The following is a 23,845-nucleotide window of genomic DNA, read 5'->3' on the forward strand; positions in this document are numbered from 1 at the left end:
CAGCGTCAAACAGCCTGCTCAACTCTGCTTCAATTTGCATGTGGCCGCTTCAAGTGCCTCAGCGGTATTGCCATTTGCCCACAAAAGCGAATTAGATCAGTACTTGAAGGGAAAAAATTTGACGGGCAATGTGGAAAGGGCAACGGATTGGGACTAATTGGACAGCTCTTTCAAAGAGCCGGCACAGGCACGATGGTCCGAATGGCCACCCTTGTGCTGTACCTACTATGATACTATGAAATGAAAGGCACCACTCACACAATGACTTCTTTTCCTCACAAAACTTGCCACATTCTAACTTTTTCCTCAGCGATAAGATTTCAAATCACACTTCTCCTTTCCCACACAAAAAAGGCAGCACACACAGAAAATTACATTCTTACCCTACCTCCATTGCTGCATTCCACATTGCATTCTCGTATTGTGGCTTTCAATCCCACTGCAGACAGTGGTGTTACTCAGATAAAAGGGCACCAGAGTCATAGAATGAAACTTCTTCCACACAAAGGCTGCTGATTCTGCTCCGTTACTCAGGGAATTACTTCCAATGCTACTTCTGACATTAACAGTTTGCCAGAAAAAGACAGCAGAGCCAAGCAATTCAATCATCAGCACGTAAAAGTTGCCAGAGTTCATGACTTTGTAGGCCGGGCCGTTCAGGTGGCAGTGCTCAGATTAATGCTTAAGGCCAAGGGCACAAGACCTGCAGAGTGGCTTGTTTCCCCTCACAAAGTTTGGTAGTGCCTGGTGATTTTCTGGGGAGCCGGGCTCCAAATAGCACTTGTCACATCAAGTAAATGTATTGTGAGAAAAGGAAAGGCACGAGAATGAGAGGCTGAAAAGTGCTGCTTGGAATCAATGTTGGATTGTGGTTTGTTTTCGAAAGGCTTGTGTTTGAATGCAGCTGTGCTGCTTGTGTTTTGTCAAGTTGAGAAAGCAGAAATGTAGGCGAGGACGATGGTAAGGGACAGGTTGTAAAATACGGGTTTTGTGAGAAATATATGTGTATGAATGTTGGTTTCACTGCAGGGATGCTCAACTTTATGACTGACACTGCCTGAAAAGTCATAGAAGAAGAGCGAATGGTGCGTGTTTTGTGTTTGCATGGGAGGAATCAGTGCCAGGCAGCTCAGTAAGGGTACAGATTTTGGAGGACACGCTTGTAGCATTGCACAGTCAGGATGGCCGAGTGGTCTAAGGCGCCAGACTCAAGGACTGTTTATCCTTACCTTACTAAAGGTTGGTGAATTCTGGTCCCTTTCTAGGGGCGTGGGTTCAAATCCCACTTCTGACATTAGCTTTTTTTAATCCACGCAAATGCCGTCCACGTCAAACTGCCTGCTCAACTCTGCTTCAATTTGCATGTGGCCGCTTCAAGTACCTCAGCGGTATTGCCATTTGCCCACAAAAGCGAATTAGATCAGGACTTGAAGGGAAAAAATTTGACGGGCAATGTGGAAAGGGCAACGGAATGGGACTAATTGGACAGCTCTTTCAAAGAGCCGGCACAGGCACGATGGTCCGAATGGCCACCCTTGTGCTGTACCTACTATGATACTATGAAATGAAAGGCACCACTCACACAATGACTTCTTTTCCTCACAAAACTTGCCACATTCTAACTCTTTCCTCAGCGATAAGATTTCAAATCACACTTCTCCTTTCCCACACAAAAAAGGCAGCACATACAGAAAATTACATTCTTACCCTACCTCCATTGCTGCATTCCACATTGCATTCTAGTATTGTGGCTTTCAATCCCACTGCAGACAGTGGTGTTACTCAGATAAAAGGGCACCAGAGTCATAGAATGAAACTTCTTCCACACAAAGGCTGCTGATTCTGCTCCGTTACTCAGGGAATTACTTCCAATGCTACTTCTGACATTAACAGTTTGCCAGAAAAAGACAGCAGAGCCAAGCAATTCAATCATCAGCACGTAAAAGTTGCCAGAGTTCATGACTTTGTAGGCCGGGCCGTTCAGGTGGCAGTGCTCAGATTAATGCTTAAGGCCAAGGGCACAAGACCTGCAGAGTGGCTTGTTTCCCCTCACAAAGTTTGGTAGTGCCTGGTGATTTTCTGGGGAGCCGGGCTCCAAATAGCACTTGTCACATCAAGTAAATGTATTGTGAGAAAAGGAAAGGCACGAGAATGAGAGGCTGAAAAGTGCTGCTTGGAATCAATGTTGGATTGTGGTTTGTTTTCGAAAGGCTTGTGTTTGAATGCAGCTGTGCTGCTTGTGTTTTGTCAAGTTGAGAAAGCAGAAATGTAGGCGAGGACGATGGTAAGGGACAGGTTGTAAAATACGGGTTTTGTGAGAAATATATGTGTATGAATGTTGGTTTCACTGCAGGGATGCTCAACTTTATGACTGACACTGCCTGAAAAGTCATAGAAGAAGAGCGAATGGTGCGTGTTTTGTGTTTGCATGGGAGGAATCAGTGCCAGGCAGCTCAGTAAGGGTACAGATTTTGGAGGACACGCTTGTAGCATTGCATAGTCAGGATGGCCGAGTGGTCTAAGGCGCCAGACTCAAGGACTGTTTATCCTTACCTTACTAAAGGTCGGTGAATTCTGGTCCCTTTCTAGGGGCGTGGGTTCAAATCCCACTTCTGACATTAGCTTTTTTTAATCGACGCAAATGCCGTCCGCGTCAAACTGCCTGCTCAACTCTGCTTCAATTTGCATGTGGCCGCTTCAAGTGCCTCAGCGGTATTGCCATTTGCCCACAAAAGCGAATTAGATCAGTACTTGAAGGGAAAAAATTTGACGGGCAATGTGGAAAGGGCAACGGAATGGGACTAATTGGACAGCTCTTTCAAAGAGCCGGCACAGGCACGATGGTCCGAATGGCCACCCTTGTGCTGTACCTACTATGATACTATGAAATGAAAGGCACCACTCACACAATGACTTCTTTTCCTCACAAAACTTGCCACATTCTAACTTTTTCCTCAGCGATAAGATTTCAAATCACACTTCTCCTTTCCCACACAAAAAAGGCAGCACATACAGAAAATTACATTCTTACCCGACCTCCATTGCTGCATTCCACATTGCATTCTAGTATTGTGGCTTTCAATCCCACTGCAGACAGTGGTGTTACTCAGATAAAAGGGCACCAGAGTCATAGAATGAAACTTCTTCCACACAAAGGCTGCTGATTCTGCTCCGTTACTCAGGGAATTACTTCCAATGCTACTTCTGACATTAACAGTTTGCCAGAAAAAGACAGCAGAGCCAAGCAATTCAATCATCAGCACGTAAAAGTTGCCAGAGTTCATGACTTTGTAGGTCGGGCCGTTCAGGTGGCAGTGCTCAGATTAATGCTTAAGGCCAAGGGCACAAGACCTGCAGAGTGGCTTGTTTCCCCTCACAAAGTTTGGTAGTGCCTGGTGATTTTCTGGGGAGCCGGGCTCCAAATAGCACTTGTCACATCAAGTAAATGTATTGTGAGAAAAGGAAAGGCACGAGAATGAGAGGCTGAAAAGTGCTGCTTGGAATCAATGTTGGATTGTGGTTTGTTTTCGAAAGGCTTGTGTTTGAATGCAGCTGTGCTGCTTGTGTTTTGTCAAGTTGAGAAAGCAGAAATGTAGGCGAGGACGATGGTAAGGGACAGGTTGTAAAATACGGGTTTTGTGAGAAATATATGTGTATGAATGTTGGTTTCACTGCAGGGATGCTCAACTTTATGACTGACACTGCCTGAAAAGTCATAGAAGAAGAGCGAATGGTGCGTGTTTTGTGTTTGCATGGGAGGAATCAGTGCCAGGCAGCTCAGTAAGGGTACAGATTTTGGAGGACACGCTTGTAGCATTGCACAGTCAGGATGGCCGAGTGGTCTAAGGCGCCAGACTCAAGGACTGTTTATCCTTACCTTACTAAAGGTTGGTGAATTCTGGTCCCTTTCTAGGGGCGTGGGTTCAAATCCCACTTCTGACATTAGCTTTTTTTAATCCACGCAAATGCCGTCCACGTCAAACTGCCTGCTCAACTCTGCTTCAATTTGCATGTGGCCGCTTCAAGTACCTCAGCGGTATTGCCATTTGCCCACAAAAGCGAATTAGATCAGGACTTGAAGGGAAAAAATTTGACGGGCAATGTGGAAAGGGCAACGGATTGGGACTAATTGGACAGCTCTTTCAAAGAGCCGGCACAGGCACGATGGTCCGAATGGCCACCCTTGTGCTGTACCTACTATGATACTTTGAAATGAAAGGCACCACTCACACAATGACTTCTTTTCCTCACAAAACTTGCCACATTCTAACTCTTTCCTCAGCGATAAGATTTCAAATCACACTTCTCCTTTCCCACACAAAAAAGGCAGCACACACAGAAAATTACATTCTTACCCTACCTCCATTGCTGCATTCCACATTGCTTTCTAGTATTGTGGCTTTCAATCCCACTGCAGACAGTGGTGTTACTCAGATAAAAGGGCACCAGAGTCATAGAATGAAACTTCTTCCACACAAAGGCTGCTGATTCTGCTCCGTTACTCAGGGAATTACTTCCAATGCTACTTCTGACATTAACAGTTTGCCAGAAAAAGACAGCAGAGCCAAGCAATTCAATCATCAGCACGTAAAAGTTGCCAGAGTTCATGACTTTGTAGGCCGGGCCGTTCAGGTGGCAGTGCTCAGATTAATGCTTAAGGCCAAGGGCACAAGACCTGCAGAGTGGCTTGTTTCCCCTCACAAAGTTTGGTAGTGCCTGGTGATTTTCTGGGGAGCCGGGCTCCAAATAGCACTTGTCACATCAAGTAAATGTATTGTGAGAAAAGGAAAGGCACGAGAATGAGAGGCTGAAAAGTGCTGCTTGGAATCAATGTTGGATTGTGGTTTGTTTTCGAAAGGCTTGTGTTTGAATGCAGCTGTGCTGCTTGTGTTTTGTCAAGTTGAGAAAGCAGAAATGTAGGCGAGGACGATGGTAAGGGACAGGTTGTAAAATACGGGTTTTGTGAGAAATATATGTGTATGAATGTTGGTTTCAACGCAGGGATGCTCAACTTTATGACTGACACTGCCTGAAAAGTCATAGAAGAAGAGCGAATGGTGCGTGTTTTGTGTTTGCATGGGAGGAATCAGTGCCAGGCAGCTCAGTAAGGGTACAGATTTTGGAGGACACGCTTGTAGCATTGCACAGTCAGGATGGCCGAGTGGTCTAAGGCGCCAGACTCAAGGACTGTTTATCCTTACCTTACTAAAGGTTGGTGAATTCTGGTCCCTTTCTAGGGGCGTGGGTTCAAATCCCACTTCTGACATTAGCTTTTTTTAATCCACGCAAATGCCGTCAGCGTCAAACAGCCTGCTCAACTCTGCTTCAATTTGCATGTGGCCGCTTCAAGTGCCTCAGCGGTATTGCCATTTGCCCACAAAAGCGAATTAGATCAGTACTTGAAGGGAAAAAATTTGACGGGCAATGTGGAAAGGGCAACGGATTGGGACTAATTGGACAGCTCTTTCAAAGAGCCGGCACAGGCACGATGGTCCGAATGGCCACCCTTGTGCTGTACCTACTATGATACTATGAAATGAAAGGCACCACTCACACAATGACTTCTTTTCCTCACAAAACTTGCCACATTCTAACTTTTTCCTCAGCGATAAGATTTCAAATCACACTTCTCCTTTCCCACACAAAAAAGGCAGCACACACAGAAAATTACATTCTTACCCTACCTCCATTGCTGCATTCCACATTGCATTCTCGTATTGTGGCTTTCAATCCCACTGCAGACAGTGGTGTTACTCAGATAAAAGGGCACCAGAGTCATAGAATGAAACTTCTTCCACACAAAGGCTGCTGATTCTGCTCCGTTACTCAGGGAATTACTTCCAATGCTACTTCTGACATTAACAGTTTGCCAGAAAAAGACAGCAGAGCCAAGCAATTCAATCATCAGCACGTAAAAGTTGCCAGAGTTCATGACTTTGTAGGCCGGGCCGTTCAGGTGGCAGTGCTCAGATTAATGCTTAAGGCCAAGGGCACAAGACCTGCAGAGTGGCTTGTTTCCCCTCACAAAGTTTGGTAGTGCCTGGTGATTTTCTGGGGAGCCGGGCTCCAAATAGCACTTGTCACATCAAGTAAATGTATTGTGAGAAAAGGAAAGGCACGAGAATGAGAGGCTGAAAAGTGCTGCTTGGAATCAATGTTGGATTGTGGTTTGTTTTCGAAAGGCTTGTGTTTGAATGCAGCTGTGCTGCTTGTGTTTTGTCAAGTTGAGAAAGCAGAAATGTAGGCGAGGACGATGGTAAGGGACAGGTTGTAAAATACGGGTTTTGTGAGAAATATATGTGTATGAATGTTGGTTTCACTGCAGGGATGCTCAACTTTATGACTGACACTGCCTGAAAAGTCATAGAAGAAGAGCGAATGGTGCGTGTTTTGTGTTTGCATGGGAGGAATCAGTGCCAGGCAGCTCAGTAAGGGTACAGATTTTGGAGGACACGCTTGTAGCATTGCACAGTCAGGATGGCCGAGTGGTCTAAGGCGCCAGACTCAAGGACTGTTTATCCTTACCTTACTAAAGGTTGGTGAATTCTGGTCCCTTTCTAGGGGCGTGGGTTCAAATCCCACTTCTGACATTAGCTTTTTTTAATCCACGCAAATGCCGTCCACGTCAAACTGCCTGCTCAACTCTGCTTCAATTTGCATGTGGCCGCTTCAAGTACCTCAGCGGTATTGCCATTTGCCCACAAAAGCGAATTAGATCAGGACTTGAAGGGAAAAAATTTGACGGGCAATGTGGAAAGGGCAACGGAATGGGACTAATTGGACAGCTCTTTCAAAGAGCCGGCACAGGCACGATGGTCCGAATGGCCACCCTTGTGCTGTACCTACTATGATACTATGAAATGAAAGGCACCACTCACACAATGACTTCTTTTCCTCACAAAACTTGCCACATTCTAACTCTTTCCTCAGCGATAAGATTTCAAATCACACTTCTCCTTTCCCACACAAAAAAGGCAGCACATACAGAAAATTACATTCTTACCCTACCTCCATTGCTGCATTCCACATTGCATTCTAGTATTGTGGCTTTCAATCCCACTGCAGACAGTGGTGTTACTCAGATAAAAGGGCACCAGAGTCATAGAATGAAACTTCTTCCACACAAAGGCTGCTGATTCTGCTCCGTTACTCAGGGAATTACTTCCAATGCTACTTCTGACATTAACAGTTTGCCAGAAAAAGACAGCAGAGCCAAGCAATTCAATCATCAGCACGTAAAAGTTGCCAGAGTTCATGACTTTGTAGGCCGGGCCGTTCAGGTGGCAGTGCTCAGATTAATGCTTAAGGCCAAGGGCACAAGACCTGCAGAGTGGCTTGTTTCCCCTCACAAAGTTTGGTAGTGCCTGGTGATTTTCTGGGGAGCCGGGCTCCAAATAGCACTTGTCACATCAAGTAAATGTATTGTGAGAAAAGGAAAGGCACGAGAATGAGAGGCTGAAAAGTGCTGCTTGGAATCAATGTTGGATTGTGGTTTGTTTTCGAAAGGCTTGTGTTTGAATGCAGCTGTGCTGCTTGTGTTTTGTCAAGTTGAGAAAGCAGAAATGTAGGCGAGGACGATGGTAAGGGACAGGTTGTAAAATACGGGTTTTGTGAGAAATATATGTGTATGAATGTTGGTTTCACTGCAGGGATGCTCAACTTTATGACTGACACTGCCTGAAAAGTCATAGAAGAAGAGCGAATGGTGCGTGTTTTGTGTTTGCATGGGAGGAATCAGTGCCAGGCAGCTCAGTAAGGGTACAGATTTTGGAGGACACGCTTGTAGCATTGCATAGTCAGGATGGCCGAGTGGTCTAAGGCGCCAGACTCAAGGACTGTTTATCCTTACCTTACTAAAGGTCGGTGAATTCTGGTCCCTTTCTAGGGGCGTGGGTTCAAATCCCACTTCTGACATTAGCTTTTTTTAATCGACGCAAATGCCGTCCGCGTCAAACTGCCTGCTCAACTCTGCTTCAATTTGCATGTGGCCGCTTCAAGTGCCTCAGCGGTATTGCCATTTGCCCACAAAAGCGAATTAGATCAGTACTTGAAGGGAAAAAATTTGACGGGCAATGTGGAAAGGGCAACGGAATGGGACTAATTGGACAGCTCTTTCAAAGAGCCGGCACAGGCACGATGGTCCGAATGGCCACCCTTGTGCTGTACCTACTATGATACTATGAAATGAAAGGCACCACTCACACAATGACTTCTTTTCCTCACAAAACTTGCCACATTCTAACTTTTTCCTCAGCGATAAGATTTCAAATCACACTTCTCCTTTCCCACACAAAAAAGGCAGCACATACAGAAAATTACATTCTTACCCGACCTCCATTGCTGCATTCCACATTGCATTCTAGTATTGTGGCTTTCAATCCCACTGCAGACAGTGGTGTTACTCAGATAAAAGGGCACCAGAGTCATAGAATGAAACTTCTTCCACACAAAGGCTGCTGATTCTGCTCCGTTACTCAGGGAATTACTTCCAATGCTACTTCTGACATTAACAGTTTGCCAGAAAAAGACAGCAGAGCCAAGCAATTCAATCATCAGCACGTAAAAGTTGCCAGAGTTCATGACTTTGTAGGTCGGGCCGTTCAGGTGGCAGTGCTCAGATTAATGCTTAAGGCCAAGGGCACAAGACCTGCAGAGTGGCTTGTTTCCCCTCACAAAGTTTGGTAGTGCCTGGTGATTTTCTGGGGAGCCGGGCTCCAAATAGCACTTGTCACATCAAGTAAATGTATTGTGAGAAAAGGAAAGGCACGAGAATGAGAGGCTGAAAAGTGCTGCTTGGAATCAATGTTGGATTGTGGTTTGTTTTCGAAAGGCTTGTGTTTGAATGCAGCTGTGCTGCTTGTGTTTTGTCAAGTTGAGAAAGCAGAAATGTAGGCGAGGACGATGGTAAGGGACAGGTTGTAAAATACGGGTTTTGTGAGAAATATATGTGTATGAATGTTGGTTTCACTGCAGGGATGCTCAACTTTATGACTGACACTGCCTGAAAAGTCATAGAAGAAGAGCGAATGGTGCGTGTTTTGTGTTTGCATGGGAGGAATCAGTGCCAGGCAGCTCAGTAAGGGTACAGATTTTGGAGGACACGCTTGTAGCATTGCACAGTCAGGATGGCCGAGTGGTCTAAGGCGCCAGACTCAAGGACTGTTTATCCTTACCTTACTAAAGGTTGGTGAATTCTGGTCCCTTTCTAGGGGCGTGGGTTCAAATCCCACTTCTGACATTAGCTTTTTTTAATCCACGCAAATGCCGTCCACGTCAAACTGCCTGCTCAACTCTGCTTCAATTTGCATGTGGCCGCTTCAAGTACCTCAGCGGTATTGCCATTTGCCCACAAAAGCGAATTAGATCAGGACTTGAAGGGAAAAAATTTGACGGGCAATGTGGAAAGGGCAACGGATTGGGACTAATTGGACAGCTCTTTCAAAGAGCCGGCACAGGCACGATGGTCCGAATGGCCACCCTTGTGCTGTACCTACTATGATACTTTGAAATGAAAGGCACCACTCACACAATGACTTCTTTTCCTCACAAAACTTGCCACATTCTAACTCTTTCCTCAGCGATAAGATTTCAAATCACACTTCTCCTTTCCCACACAAAAAAGGCAGCACACACAGAAAATTACATTCTTACCCTACCTCCATTGCTGCATTCCACATTGCTTTCTAGTATTGTGGCTTTCAATCCCACTGCAGACAGTGGTGTTACTCAGATAAAAGGGCACCAGAGTCATAGAATGAAACTTCTTCCACACAAAGGCTGCTGATTCTGCTCCGTTACTCAGGGAATTACTTCCAATGCTACTTCTGACATTAACAGTTTGCCAGAAAAAGACAGCAGAGCCAAGCAATTCAATCATCAGCACGTAAAAGTTGCCAGAGTTCATGACTTTGTAGGCCGGGCCGTTCAGGTGGCAGTGCTCAGATTAATGCTTAAGGCCAAGGGCACAAGACCTGCAGAGTGGCTTGTTTCCCCTCACAAAGTTTGGTAGTGCCTGGTGATTTTCTGGGGAGCCGGGCTCCAAATAGCACTTGTCACATCAAGTAAATGTATTGTGAGAAAAGGAAAGGCACGAGAATGAGAGGCTGAAAAGTGCTGCTTGGAATCAATGTTGGATTGTGGTTTGTTTTCGAAAGGCTTGTGTTTGAATGCAGCTGTGCTGCTTGTGTTTTGTCAAGTTGAGAAAGCAGAAATGTAGGCGAGGACGATGGTAAGGGACAGGTTGTAAAATACGGGTTTTGTGAGAAATATATGTGTATGAATGTTGGTTTCACTGCAGGGATGCTCAACTTTATGACTGACACTGCCTGAAAAGTCATAGAAGAAGAGCGAATGGTGCGTGTTTTGTGTTTGCATGGGAGGAATCAGTGCCAGGCAGCTCAGTAAGGGTACAGATTTTGGAGGACACGCTTGTAGCATTGCACAGTCAGGATGGCCGAGTGGTCTAAGGCACCAGACTCAAGGACTGTTTATGCTTACCTTACTAAAGGTTGGTGAATTCTGGTCCCTTCCTAGGGGCGTGGGTTCAAATCCCACTTCTGACATTAGCTTTTTTTAATCCACGCAAATGCCGTCAGCGTCAAACTGCCTGCTCAACTCTGCTTCAATTTGCATGTGGCCGCTTCAAGTGCCTCAGCGGTATTGCCATTTGCCCACAAAAGCGAATTAGATCAGTACTTGAAGGGAAAAAATTTGACGGGCAATGTGGAAAGGGCAACGGAATGGGACTAATTGGACAGCTCTTTCAAAGAGCCGGCACAGGCACGATGGTCCGAATGGCCACCCTTGTGCTGTACCTACTATGATACTATGAAATGAAAGGCATCACTCACACAATGACTTCTTTTCCTCACAAAACTTGCCACATTCTAACTCTTTCCTCAGTGATAAGATTTCAAATCACACTTCTCCTTTCCCACACAAAAAAGGCAGCACACACAGAAAATTACATTCTTACCCTACCTCCATTGCTGCATTCCACATTGCATTCTAGTATTGTGGCTTTCAATCCCACTGCAGACAGTGGTGTTACTCAGATAAAAGGGCACCAGAGTCATAGAATGAAACTTCTTCCAAACAAAGGCTGCTGATTCTGCTCCGTTACTCAGGGAATTACTTCCAATGCTACTTCTGACATTAACAGTTTGCCAGAAAAAGACAGCAGAGCCAAGCAATTCAGTCATCAGCACGTAAAAGTTGCCAGAGTTCATGACTTTGTAGGCCGGGCCGTTCAGGTGGCAGTGCTCAGATTAATGCTTAAGGCCAAGGGCACAAGACCTGCAGAGTGGCTTGTTTCCCCTCACAAAGTTTGGTAGTGCCTGGTGATTTTCTGGGGAGCCGGGCTCCAAATAGCACTTGTCACATCAAGTAAATGTATTGTGAGAAAAGGAAAGGCACGAGAATGAGAGGCTGAAAAGTGCTGCTTGGAATCAATGTTGGATTGTGGTTTGTTTTCGAAAGGCTTGTGTTTGAATGCAGCTGTGCTGCTTGTGTTTTGTCAAGTTGAGAAAGCAGAAATGTAGGCGAGGACGATGGTAAGGGACAGGTTGTAAAATACGGGTTTTGTGAGAAATATATGTGTATGAATGTTGGTTTCACTGCAGGGATGCTCAACTTTATGACTGACACTGCCTGAAAAGTCATAGAAGAAGAGCGAATGGTGCGTGTTTTGTGTTTGCATGGGAGGAATCAGTGCCAGGCAGCTCAGTATGGGTACAGATTTTGGAGGACACGCTTGTAGCATTGCACAGTCAGGATGGCCGAGTGGTCTAAGGCGCCAGACTCAAGGACTGTTTATCCTTACCTTACTAAAGGTTGGTGAATTCTGGTCCCTTTCTAGGGGCGTGGGTTCAAATCCCACTTCTGACATTAGCTTTTTTTAATCCACGCAAATGCCGTCCACGTCAAACTGCCTGCTCAACTCTGCTTCAATTTGCATGTGGCCGCTTCAAGTACCTCAGCGGTATTGCCATTTGCCCACAAAAGCGAATTAGATCAGGACTTGAAGGGAAAAAATTTGACGGGCAATGTGGAAAGGGCAACGGAATGGGACTAATTGGACAGCTCTTTCAAAGAGCCGGCACAGGCACGATGGTCCGAATGGCCACCCTTGTGCTGTACCTACTATGATACTTTGAAATGAAAGGCACCACTCACACAATGACTTCTTTTCCTCACAAAACTTGCCACATTCTAACTCTTTCCTCAGCGATAAGATTTCAAATCACACTTCTCCTTTCCCACACAAAAAAGGCAGCACACACAGAAAATTACATTCTTACCCTACCTCCATTGCTGCATTCCACATTGCTTTCTAGTATTGTGGCTTTCAATCCCACTGCAGACAGTGGTGTTACTCAGATAAAAGGGCACCAGAGTCATAGAATGAAACTTCTTCCACACAAAGGCTGCTGATTCTGCTCCGTTACTCAGGGAATTACTTCCAATGCTACTTCTGACATTAACAGTTTGCCAGAAAAAGACAGCAGAGCCAAGCAATTCAATCATCAGCACGTAAAAGTTGCCAGAGTTCATGACTTTGTAGGCCGGGCCGTTCAGGTGGCAGTGCTCAGATTAATGCTTAAGGCCAAGGGCACAAGACCTGCAGAGTGGCTTGTTTCCCCTCACAAAGTTTGGTAGTGCCTGGTGATTTTCTGGGGAGCCGGGCTCCAAATAGCACTTGTCACATCAAGTAAATGTATTGTGAGAAAAGGAAAGGCACGAGAATGAGAGGCTGAAAAGTGCTGCTTGGAATCAATGTTGGATTGTGGTTTGTTTTCGAAAGGCTTGTGTTTGAATGCAGCTGTGCTGCTTGTGTTTTGTCAAGTTGAGAAAGCAGAAATGTAGGCGAGGACGATGGTAAGGGACAGGTTGTAAAATACGGGTTTTGTGAGAAATATATGTGTATGAATGTTGGTTTCACTGCAGGGATGCTCAACTTTATGACTGACACTGCCTGAAAAGTCATAGAAGAAGAGCGAATGGTGCGTGTTTTGTGTTTGCATGGGAGGAATCAGTGCCAGGCAGCTCAGTAAGGGTACAGATTTTGGAGGACACGCTTGTAGCATTGCACAGTCAGGATGGCCGAGTGGTCTAAGGCGCCAGACTCAAGGACTGTTTATCCTTACCTTACTAAAGGTTGGTGAATTCTGGTCCCTTCCTAGGGGCGTGGGTTCAAATCCCACTTCTGACATTACCTTTTTTTAATCCACGCAAATGCCGTCAGCGTCAAACTGCCTGCTCAACTCTGCTTCAATTTGCATGTGGCCGCTTCAAGTGCCTCAGCGGTATTGCCATTTGCCCACAAAAGCGAATTAGATCAGTACTTGAAGGGAAAAAATTTGACGGGCAATGTGGAAAGGGCAACGGAATGGGACTAATTGGACAGCTCTTTCAAAGAGCCGGCACAGGCACGATGGTCCGAATGGCCACCCTTGTGCTGTACCTACTATGATACTATGAAATGAAAGGCATCACTCACACAATGACTTCTTTTCCTCACAAAACTTGCCACATTCTAACTCTTTCCTCAGTGATAAGATTTCAAATCACACTTCTCCTTTCCCACACAAAAAAGGCAGCACACACAGAAAATTACATTCTTACCCTACCTCCATTGCTGCATTCCACATTGCTTTCTAGTATTGTGGCTTTCAATCCCACTGCAGACAGTGGTGTTACTCAGATAAAAGGGCACCAGAGTCATAGAATGAAACTTCTTCCAAACAAAGGCTGCTGATTCTGCTCCGTTACTCAGGGAATTACTTCCAATGCTACTTCTGACATTAACAGTTTGCCAGAAAAAGACAGCAGAGCCAAGCAATTCAGTCATCAGCACGTAAAAGTTGCCAGAGTTCATGACTTTGTAGGCCGGGCCGTTCAGGTGGCAGTGCTCAGATTAATGCTTAAGGCCAAGGGCACAAGACCTGCAGAGTGGCTTGTTTCCCCTCACAAAGTTTGGTAGTGCCTGGTGATTTTCTGGGGAGCCGGGCTCCAAATAGCACTTGTCACATCAAGTAAATGTATTGTGAGAAAAGGAAAGGCACGAGAATGAGAGGCTGAAAAGTGCTGCTTGGAATCAATGTTGGATTGTGGTTTGTTTTCGAAAGGCTTGTGTTTGAATGCAGCTGTGCTGCTTGTGTTTTGTCAAGTTGAGAAAGCAGAAATGTAGGCGAGGACGATGGTAAGGGACAGGTTGTAAAATACGGGTTTTGTGAGAAATATATGTGTATGAATGTTGGTTTCACTGCAGGGATGCTCAACTTTATGACTGACACTGCCTGAAAAGTCATAGAAGAAGAGCGAATGGTGCGTGTTTTATGTTTGCATGGGAGGAATCAGTGCCAGGCAGCTCAGTAACGGTACAGATTTTGGAGGACACGCTTGTAGCATTGCACAGTCAGGATGGCCGAGTGGTCTAAGGCGCCAGACTCAAGGACTGTTTCTCCTTACCTTACTAAAGGTTGGTGAATTCTGGTCCCTTTCTATGGGCGTGGGTTCAAATCCCACTTCTGACATTAGCTTTTTTTAATCCACGCAAATGCCGTCCGCGTCAAACTGCCTGCTCAACTCTGCTTCAATTTGCATGTGGCCGCTTCAAGTGCCTCAGCGGTATTGCCATTTGCCCCACCCGGGAAACTCATTGTAGATTGATGTCGATGAGCTCAGCTGGGAACCATTGCCAAACAGCTCCTTTTCGCCCCAAAACCCATCACCTTTTCTCCCACCAATACTGATTGATGTATTGACTCAGGTGATGAAAGTTCTTCGACCTGAAACGTTAACTCTGTTTTTTTCTCCACAGATGCTGCCTGACTTGCTGAGCTTTTCCAGCATTTTCTGTTTTTATTTTTGGTCTTTCTTTGTAACATGTACACCATGGAGGCGGCTGTCATCCTCACTTGACAACGCAACGTGGACCGTAATGAGGAAGGAATAGGCTGTCGGACAACAGCGAAAGTGCGGCATCAGTGCAACATCTCAGAATTCCGATTGAGGAAAAAGATGAGAATGAAAATAATGTGACTGACCGGGATATGGAGGTGATCTGCCGAGAGTAAAAATGGACTGGAAGTCATTAAGTCAGATACTATATTGTAAAATAATGTATTACATTCTTGGACTTTACATTTACCCAACGATTTTGTTTTTCCAACAGATGTTGTCCGTCATGGTTCAACAGTTTTTAGAAATGAACAACTGCTCTCAAAAGCAGTTGTGTATGAAGGTTTTCTGTTTACTTAAATCTGATTCAAAAAGGGGTTACGTGGTATTAGTAAACAATTGGATCCCAAATTTTATTGAAATAAATCTGGAAATTAGATGGGACTATGGTTTGGTGTATGGTACAAGGACTCCGATTGGTGTGTTACGCCAAGAAGACACAAGTGGAATGATATTGTTTCAAGGATGATTCCTGTAACAGTGGCAGTGCTATCTGTAGATAGCGATAGCACCGTGCAACAATCGCCAGATAGGAGGGTTCCCGCCCAGTTGGGGAACACTTCAGCAGTCAAGGGCATTCAGCCTCCGATCTTCGGGTAAGAGTTCTCCAAGGCGGCCTTCGAGACACACGATAACGCAAAATCGTCGAGCAGAAATTGATGGCCAAGTTCCGCACCCATGAGGACGGCCTCAGCCGGGATCTTGGGTTCATGTCACGCTACATGTAACCCCACCAGCGAAAAAAAGTTATCTGTTTTTAATACAACTGGTCATTCTCTCTCTCTTTCACTGCCTTTCGGGTGTCTCTCTCTCTCTCTCTCTGTCTTTGTGTTCTGACCGCTTGTGTATTCAGTAGTCTTGTATGTAATGTTTCTCTGTCTGAACACCATCCACTCCTTTGATTGCTGTGATTATCTCTCTGCCGAGGTGTGATAACGGGCAGTTGGAAAGATTACACCATATATCAGGTTTGTCAATCAACATGACATTTTGCCTCACACCAACCGGGGATGACCAAAATTAGGGATAGATTATCGGTGCCTGTTAGGTCCCACAATGTTACAAGAAAAGAAACCTTCAGGAAGGAGCCTTATAAGCAGTTGTGGGTTCTGCCCTCCAAATCCACACATTTTCTTGAGGTTCTCAATAATTGTATTAATTGTTTTAATTATTTTGTTTGTTGCCTTATGTTGTATTAAGTATTTCAGTAAAGAGAAGGCATGATAAAATAAAAATAAAAAAAGTGTGGTATGTTGAGACATGGATTAGGGGAAGAAAGAGTGTGAAGACTAATAGGGTGGAATAGCCACCCAACTGAAGACGAGTCAAGGCATGTCCTTGCTAGCAGTTGACTTCCTATTGTACAGATGCAAATTGATTATTACTCAAAGCCCAGGAAAAATATACATAAGATAATTAGCTTTGAATTGGTGAACAACAAACGGAGACAGTCAGCCTAGGAAACAAAGATCAGTCAAATACATGGAAATCGCATGTCACTACACAGTGATCTATACAAGATCAATGTAAGGAATCTTACAACACCAGGTTATAGTCCAACAGTTTTATTTGAAAATCACAAGCTTTCGGAGCTTACCTCCTTCGTCAGGTGAGTGAGTGAAGGGTTTTAAAATTGCATATCATATATTAGGCTGGGAGACAATCATAGCAATCAAAGGTGTCATTGGTGTTCAGACAGGTTAGCCACGGAAAACATTACATCCCAGTATACTGAATACACATTGGGTCAGATTACACAGACAGAGAGAGAATGAGACCCGAAAGGCAGAGAGAGAGAGAGAGAGAATGTCCAGTTGTATTAAAAACAGATAACTTTTTTTCCCCGCTGTGGGGGTTACATGTCGCGTGACATGAACCCAAGATCCCGGTTGAGGCCGTCCTAATGGGTGCGGAACTTGGCTATCAATTTCTGCTCGACGATTTTGCGTTGTCGTGTGTCTCGAAGGCCGCCTTGGAGAATGCTTACCCGAAGATCGTAGGCTGAATGTCCTTGACTGCTGAAGTGTTCCCCGACTGGGCGGGAACCCTCCTGTCTGGCGATTGTTGCGCGGTGTCCGTTCATCCGTTGTCGCAGTGTCTGCATGGTCTCGCCAATGTACCATGCTCCGGGGCATCCTTTCCTGCAACGTATGAGGTAGACAACGTTGGCCGAGTCACAGGAGTATGAACCATGTACCTGGTGGGTGGTGTCCTCTCGTGTGATGGTGGTATCTGTGTCTGTGATCTGGCATGTCTTGCAGAGGTTGCCGTGGCAGGGTTGTGTGGTGTCGTGGACGCTTTGTTGGGAGAAAACTCACACCTAGGGGGTGATTTTAAACCCCCAGAACGGGTGGGTTGAGGGCGGGAGTTGAAAATAGTTTTTTGGGTCACGACTGCAACCCGGCTTTATTTCCGGGTTTAATGTCGGTGTGTAAAAGTACAGGCTTCTCACTGGGAATGAAAAGTCCGAAAATTTTGTAGTTTCGACCCAAAAACACAACTATTTTCAACTCTCGCCCACCCCCTACCCACCCGTTCTTGGGGTTTAAAATCACCCCCCTAACCTTTGTAAGGAAATGGCTGTTCCAAAGCCAGTTGGTTTTAGGTGGTGTTGGAATGGCAGACAGACGAATCAATCTATATGTATTAAATAAGTTTCGGTAGGCATGTCCAGAGTATGATGAAAAGGTAGCATGAAAGAACCACACTTTGGCTGTGTAAAGGGGTACTGTCTGAAGAGTCTGTGCCTAGGCTTGACTGTATCCTACTTATTGCACTGTAACAATGAAATAAAGGAGTCTGCCTATCGTTTTACCAGATTTTTTTTCAAAAAATATACTTTATTCATAAAGTTTGCAGCAATACATACAATACAGTTGTCATATTACATTCCAAACGTACACAATATAGATTATGCAATTTGCAGGTTACATCAAGTACAGTTCAATGAAACACATTGGACATAATTACAGTTCATGACACTCTTGGATGCCTCATTGCATCAAAATCAATACAGGTGATTCATTACAGATACATTACAGATTTATTACGGGTACATTACAGCGATTTGAATTTTACATTCTGCCCGAGGGGGTTTTCCCTGATTGCAGCCCCTCGGTATACAATGGCGGGAAGGCTCTAAACGGTTGCCTTTCCCCACAGAGCCTTTGCGGCGGCCGCACCCGTCCTCAGTGTGTCCCTCAGCACGTAGTCCTGGACCTTGGAATGTGCCAGTCTGCAACACTCGGTCGAGGACAGTTCCTTGCACTGGAAGACCAGCAAGTTTCGGGCAGACCAAAGGGCGTCTTTCACCGAGTTGATGGTCTTCCAGCAGCAGTTGATGTCCGTCTCAGTGTGCGTCCCCGGGAACAGCCCATAGAGCACAGAATCCTGTGTTACGGAACTGCTCGGGACAAACCTGGACAGATACCACTGCATCTCTCTCCAGACCTTCTTTGCAAAGGCACATTCCAGAAGGAGATGGCTGACAGTCTCGTCTCCACCGCAGCCTCCTCGGGGACAGCGCGAGGTGGCGCTGAGAGTCCGGGAGTACATGAAGGATCTGACGGGAAGGGCCCTTCTCACCACCAGCCAAGCTAGGTCTTGGTGCTTGTTTGAAAGCTCTGGCGATGAGGCGTTCTGCCAAATGACATTGACAGTCTGCTCGGGGAACCAACCGACAGGATCCACCATCTCCTTTTCCCGCAGGGTCTCGAGGACGTTACGTGCGGACCACTTGCTGATCGCCTTGTGGTCAAAGGTGTTTTTCTGCACAAACTTTTCCATGAAGGACAGGTGGGGCGGAACGGTCCAACTGGACGGAGCGTTCCGTGGCAGCGTGGCCAGGCCCATCCTTCTCAACACCGGGGACAGGTAGAACCTCAGCACGTAGTGACACTTTGTGTTTGCGTACCGAGGGTCTATGCACAGCTTGATGCAGCCGCACACAAAGGTGGCCATCAGGATGAGGGCCACGTTGGGCATGCCTTTCCCCCCTTTCTCTGGAGATTTGTACATCGTGACCCTGCGGACACGGTCCATTTTTGATCTCCAGACAAAGCAGAAGATGGCTCGGGTGACTGTCGCGGCGCAGGAGTGAGGTATGGGCCAGACCTGCGCCACGTACAGCAACACCGAGAGCACCTCGCACCTGATGACCAGGTTCTTGCCCACGATCTAGAGGGATCGTTGATCCCACAGTCCCAGTTTCTGCTTAACCTTGGAATTACGCTCCTCCCAGTTTTTGGTGCACGCCCCGGCCCCCCCGAACCAGATCCCCAGCACCTTCAGGTAATCCGACCTGACGGTGAAGGGGACAAAGGATCGGTCGGTCCAGTTCCCAAAGAACATGGCCTCGCTCTTGCTATGATTTACCCTGGCTCCCGAGGCCAGTTCGAACTGGTCGCAGATGCTCATCAATCTGCGGACCGACAGCTGATCCGAGCAAAAGACGGCGACGTCGTCCATGTACAGGGAGGCCTTGACCTGAGTGCCTCCGCTGCCTGGGATCGTCACCCCTCTTATGCCCGCATCCCTCCTGATGGACTCGGCAAAGGGCTCGATGCAACACACGAACAAGACGGAAGAGAGAGGACAGCCCTGCCTGACTCCAGATTTGATCGGAAAGCTTTCTGATTCCCACCCGTTGATTGAAACGGCGCTACTGATGTTTGTGTAGAGCAGTTGGATCCAATTGCGGGTTCCCTCCCCAAACCCCATTTTGGAGAGCACGTCCATCATGTACGTGTGGGATATTCTGTCAAAGGCCTTCTCCTGGTCCAGGCTGATCAGGCAGGTGTTCACCCCTCTGTCCTGTACGTAGGCGATTGTATCCCTGAGTAGCGCCAGGCTATCAGAGATCTTCCTGCCGGGTACGGCGCAGGTCTGATCGGGGTGGATCACCACCTCCAGGGCTGACTTGACCCGATTGGCGATGACCTTGGACAGAATTTAGTAGTCCACGTTAAGTAGTGAGATGGGTCGCCAATTTTTGATTTCTTCCCTCTCCCCTTTCCGCTTGTAGATGAGGGTGATGATGCCTTTCCTCATGGAGTCTGACATGCTGCCTGCCAGGAGCATACCCCCGTACACTTCCAGCAGGTCTGGGCCTTTGTCAGTTCGTCCAGAGTTAGCGGGTGATCCAGACTCTCCCGCTTGCTGTCGTCTAGAACCTCCGTGATAGACGACAAGAAGGAGTGGGAGGCCGCGCTGTCTGGGGGCTTTGCGTCGTACAGCCCGGCATAAAAGGATTTGCAGATCCTCAGTATGTCGGGCTGCGAGGACGTGACCGAGCCGTCCTCTTCCTTCAGGCTGCTGATCACAGAGCTCTCTCTGTGCACCTTTTGGAAGAAGAAGCGTGAGCAAGTCTCGTTTCCCTCTGCCTCTCTCTCGCCTTCTGAACACCTTTGAGGATGAAGAACCTCTTGATGTTCGCCTTGATGGCTTCCCACCAGTGCACTGGGGAATCAAAGAGGGGCTTTACGGTTCTCCAACCTTTGTAATCCCTCTTCAGTTCCTCAATGTTTCCCGGGGTCAACAGTTTCACGTTCAGCTTCCATGTCCCCCTGCCCACTCTCTGATCGTCCTGTAGGTGACAGTCGGCCAGGAGGAGGCAGTGGTCAGAGAAGAACACCGGTGTGACCTTGGTGGATCTGACCTTGAGCTTCGGGGACACAAACAGGAAGTCTATCCTGGAACGGATGGACCCGTCTGGTCTGGACCAGGTGTATTGACGCGCTGCTCCGTCTGCAGGGTTGCTGAAGACGTCGCACAGCTTGGCGTCTTTCACCGCTTCCATCGGGAGTTTGGACGTGGCGTCCAGTTTGCTGTCGGCTCTGCCGGATCGTCCAGCCGCATCGATGATGCAGTTGAAGTCACCGCTGAGAATGACCGGCTTGGACGTCGCCAGCAGAAGCGGGAGCTGCTGGAAGACGGCCAGCCGCTCGCTCTTCAGAGCCGGGGCGTACACGTTGATCAGCCGGAGCGGAGCGTTTTTGTACATTACGTCTGCTACGAGGAGACGACCCCCCACCACCTCCTTTACTTCGGTGATGGTGAAGTTGCCTCCCCGCAGCAGAATCCCCAGGCCGGAGGCACGGTTATCGTTGCCTCCCGACCAGATCGACGGCCCGTGGGCCCACCGCTGCAACCATTGCCTGTAATTGCTGAGGTGCGCCAGGCCGCACTCCTGCAAGAACAGCTGGTCAGGTAGTCCAAGGTCGACACACATCGCGTAGTGCATTTAACGCTACGCACGTTAATGGATGCGACTTTCAGACCCATTTTAACAAAAGTTTAATGTCTCACCCGACAGTCCGTTTGCTGTTTCCAGCTCTTGGCTGTGTCCCTGCATCCCGGTGATCTGTGCAAAGTGTTCCACGATCCCTGAGCTGAGGTACGAGTTCTGTTCTGCCTCAGAGAGGGAGTCGTCGTTCCGCCGGGGTGACATCGGCGGCCTGGTGTCGGGCGAAGAGTCCGTGCGATCCTCGATCGGTTGGGGCTCCTCGTTCTTGCTTCTCCCGGTTTCCCGGAGCTGTTCTTCGCTCTCTGCGGTGCTGCTCCCGGTGTCCCGGAGCTGGTGTGCGCTGGGCACTACGATGCTGCCGGCGTCCCGAAGCTGGAAGGTGCTGGAGGCGTTGTCGCTCCCAGTGTTCTGGCGATGGGGGCTGCCGATCGCGTCGGTGTCACCTTGGACATTTTGCCGCTTTCGGTGGGACGTCTGACCGCTTCGCTCCAGTCGTCCCTCATCGTCAGACACGGGGTCGTCGCTGCAGTCCGACTGCGACTCGAACGCTCTTTTAACCCCTGGTTGTAGTGTCGGCAGGGGCTCGTTTCCTTTCCTCTGGCTTCCTCTTTCTGTTTTTCTTGCTCACCAGCTGCCATTCTTCCTCTGCTGCCTCCTCGTCCATGGACTCTGTCGTCTGGTGGGGAGGCTCGGAGCTGGGTGTCGGAGTCTGGCAGTTTTCGGCTTGACCCTTTCCTCGCTCCTTGTCTTCCTGGGCCGGGGGGGGGGGGTCTTCTTGGAGGGGGTCGCAGCCGGGCGAGGACTCTTGGCCTTCTTTGGGGCAGCCTTGCTTGTTGCCCTTCACTGCCATTGCAGTATTGATGTGGTCCCAATGCAGATTTAGGGGCGGAGCCAGCACACAAATCGACCAATCGCAGTAAAGTCCGCACTTTGCGAGCGCATGAGGTCGCAGCCAGCGTTCCAATCCGTTCAGTAAGGGTACAGATTTTGGAGGACACGTTTGCAACATTGCACAGTCAGGATGCCCGAGTGGTCTAAGGTGCCAGACTCAAGGACTGTTTATCCTTACCTTACTAAAGGTTGGTGAATTCTGGTCCCTTTCTACGGGACTTGTACGGGAAATCCCATTATCTCCAATAATGTCGTAGCCTAAGGCTAACCTTAACACTAGCATTAACCTTAATGCAGTGGTGTCTTAACCCCTAACACAACTCGAGGCCCAAATGTAACCTTAATCCTAACCCTAACTCCAAATCTAGCTCTAGCACTAACATTAATCCTAACCATTGCCCTAGCTCTAACCATAATAAATTGCGTTAAAGTATAATAATATAAACAGTATCTTCAATGTTATTCACCATTTACATAAGCAATTTGGACTCGGGAATCAGAAGCACAATGTCGAAATTTGCAAACGACATCAAATTGGCAGTTACAGTCAATATTGAGGAAGACTGCGACAAAATACAAAAAGACATTAATAAACTTGCAGAATGGGAGTGTAATTGGCAAATGAACTTCAATGTAGATAAGTGTGAGGTGGTGCATTTTGGTAGGAAGAATAAGGAGGCCACACACTCCTTAGAAAACAAGAATCTAAATAGTGCAGAGGAGCAAAGGGATCTACGGATACAGATACACAAATCACTAAATATAGCGACACAGGTTAATAGGGTCATTAAAAAGCAAACAAAGTACTGGAGTTCATTTCTAGAGGGATAGAATTGAAAAGCAGAGAAATTATGTTAAACTTGTATTGAACCTTGTCACAGTCCTGGTCTCCATATTATAAAAAGGATATAGAGGCACTGGAGAAGGTGCTAAAAAGATTTACAAGGATGAAGCCAGAACCGAGCGGTTATACCCATCAGGAAAGATTGAACAGGCTGGGGCTCTTTTCTCTAGAAAGAAGGCTGAGGGGTGACCTGATAGAGGTCTTTGAGATTATGAAAGGGTTTAATAGAGTAGGTGTATAGAAGATGTTTCCACTTATGGGGGTCCAAAACTAGGGGCCATAAATAGAAGATAGTCACTAATAAATCCAATTGGAAATTCAGGAGAAATTTCTTTACGCAGTGAATGGTTAGAATGTGGAACTCGCTACCACAAGGAGTAGCTGAGGTGAATAGCAAAGATGCATTTAAGGGGAAGCTGGATAAACACATTAGGGGGAAAGGAAAAAAGGTTATGCTGATAGGGGTAGATGAAGAGGGGTGGGAGGAGGCTCGTGTGGAGCATAAACACCGGTACGGACCAGTTGGGGCGAATGGCCTGTTTCTGTGCTGTATATTCGATGTAATTCTATGTAATTCTATATAACACAAATGCAATGGCACTTTGACATCTATATTTGTGTCTTAACCCTAACATTAGCCGCAACACTAACATTGTAGTTTCCTAACCTGGCCCTAACTGTAACCCCAAGTATCCCAGCAGTAATTATAACCCTAACACTAACCCGGTGGTAGTTTACGATCTATAATAGTATTCTAACCCTAACCCTAGTCCTAACCCTAACCATTGCCTAATCAGCAATGTCTAACAGTTGAGAATACTAGAGATTACAACTTTTACAGTTATCTGCTTGTTGAGTGCCTTTTTGGACAGATTCCTTGTTTTTTTTTATTCGTTCATGGGATG

General features: G+C 46.9%; 11 non-coding genes across 11 annotated transcripts; all 11 read left to right on the forward strand.

Moving 5' to 3' along the window:
* The first annotated feature begins 1,175 nt into the window (after positions 1-1,175).
* On the forward strand, positions 1,176-1,294 carry trnal-caa (transfer RNA leucine (anticodon CAA)). The gene is made up of 2 exons: positions 1,176-1,213; positions 1,249-1,294. It is a non-coding gene; the product is annotated as a tRNA-Leu (tRNA).
* A 1,205-nt stretch (positions 1,295-2,499) lies between these two features.
* Positions 2,500-2,618, forward strand: trnal-caa (transfer RNA leucine (anticodon CAA)). Its single transcript has 2 exons — positions 2,500-2,537; positions 2,573-2,618. It is a non-coding gene; the product is annotated as a tRNA-Leu (tRNA).
* A 1,205-nt stretch (positions 2,619-3,823) lies between these two features.
* trnal-caa (transfer RNA leucine (anticodon CAA)) lies at positions 3,824-3,942 on the forward strand. The gene is made up of 2 exons: positions 3,824-3,861; positions 3,897-3,942. It is a non-coding gene; the product is annotated as a tRNA-Leu (tRNA).
* Positions 3,943-5,147: 1,205 nt separating this feature from the next.
* On the forward strand, positions 5,148-5,266 carry trnal-caa (transfer RNA leucine (anticodon CAA)). The gene is made up of 2 exons: positions 5,148-5,185; positions 5,221-5,266. It is a non-coding gene; the product is annotated as a tRNA-Leu (tRNA).
* A 1,205-nt stretch (positions 5,267-6,471) lies between these two features.
* Positions 6,472-6,590, forward strand: trnal-caa (transfer RNA leucine (anticodon CAA)). The gene is made up of 2 exons: positions 6,472-6,509; positions 6,545-6,590. It is a non-coding gene; the product is annotated as a tRNA-Leu (tRNA).
* A 1,205-nt stretch (positions 6,591-7,795) lies between these two features.
* trnal-caa (transfer RNA leucine (anticodon CAA)) lies at positions 7,796-7,914 on the forward strand. The gene is made up of 2 exons: positions 7,796-7,833; positions 7,869-7,914. It is a non-coding gene; the product is annotated as a tRNA-Leu (tRNA).
* A 1,205-nt stretch (positions 7,915-9,119) lies between these two features.
* Positions 9,120-9,238, forward strand: trnal-caa (transfer RNA leucine (anticodon CAA)). Its single transcript has 2 exons — positions 9,120-9,157; positions 9,193-9,238. It is a non-coding gene; the product is annotated as a tRNA-Leu (tRNA).
* Positions 9,239-10,443: 1,205 nt separating this feature from the next.
* On the forward strand, positions 10,444-10,562 carry trnal-caa (transfer RNA leucine (anticodon CAA)). The gene is made up of 2 exons: positions 10,444-10,481; positions 10,517-10,562. It is a non-coding gene; the product is annotated as a tRNA-Leu (tRNA).
* Positions 10,563-11,767: 1,205 nt separating this feature from the next.
* On the forward strand, positions 11,768-11,886 carry trnal-caa (transfer RNA leucine (anticodon CAA)). The gene is made up of 2 exons: positions 11,768-11,805; positions 11,841-11,886. It is a non-coding gene; the product is annotated as a tRNA-Leu (tRNA).
* Positions 11,887-13,091: 1,205 nt separating this feature from the next.
* On the forward strand, positions 13,092-13,210 carry trnal-caa (transfer RNA leucine (anticodon CAA)). Its single transcript has 2 exons — positions 13,092-13,129; positions 13,165-13,210. It is a non-coding gene; the product is annotated as a tRNA-Leu (tRNA).
* A 1,205-nt stretch (positions 13,211-14,415) lies between these two features.
* On the forward strand, positions 14,416-14,534 carry trnal-caa (transfer RNA leucine (anticodon CAA)). Its single transcript has 2 exons — positions 14,416-14,453; positions 14,489-14,534. It is a non-coding gene; the product is annotated as a tRNA-Leu (tRNA).
* Positions 14,535-23,845: the final 9,311 nt, after the last annotated feature.

The sequence above is a fragment of the Heptranchias perlo genome, chromosome 13 (assembly GCF_035084215.1).
Source record: "Heptranchias perlo isolate sHepPer1 chromosome 13, sHepPer1.hap1, whole genome shotgun sequence".
NCBI lineage: Eukaryota > Metazoa > Chordata > Chondrichthyes > Hexanchiformes > Hexanchidae > Heptranchias > Heptranchias perlo.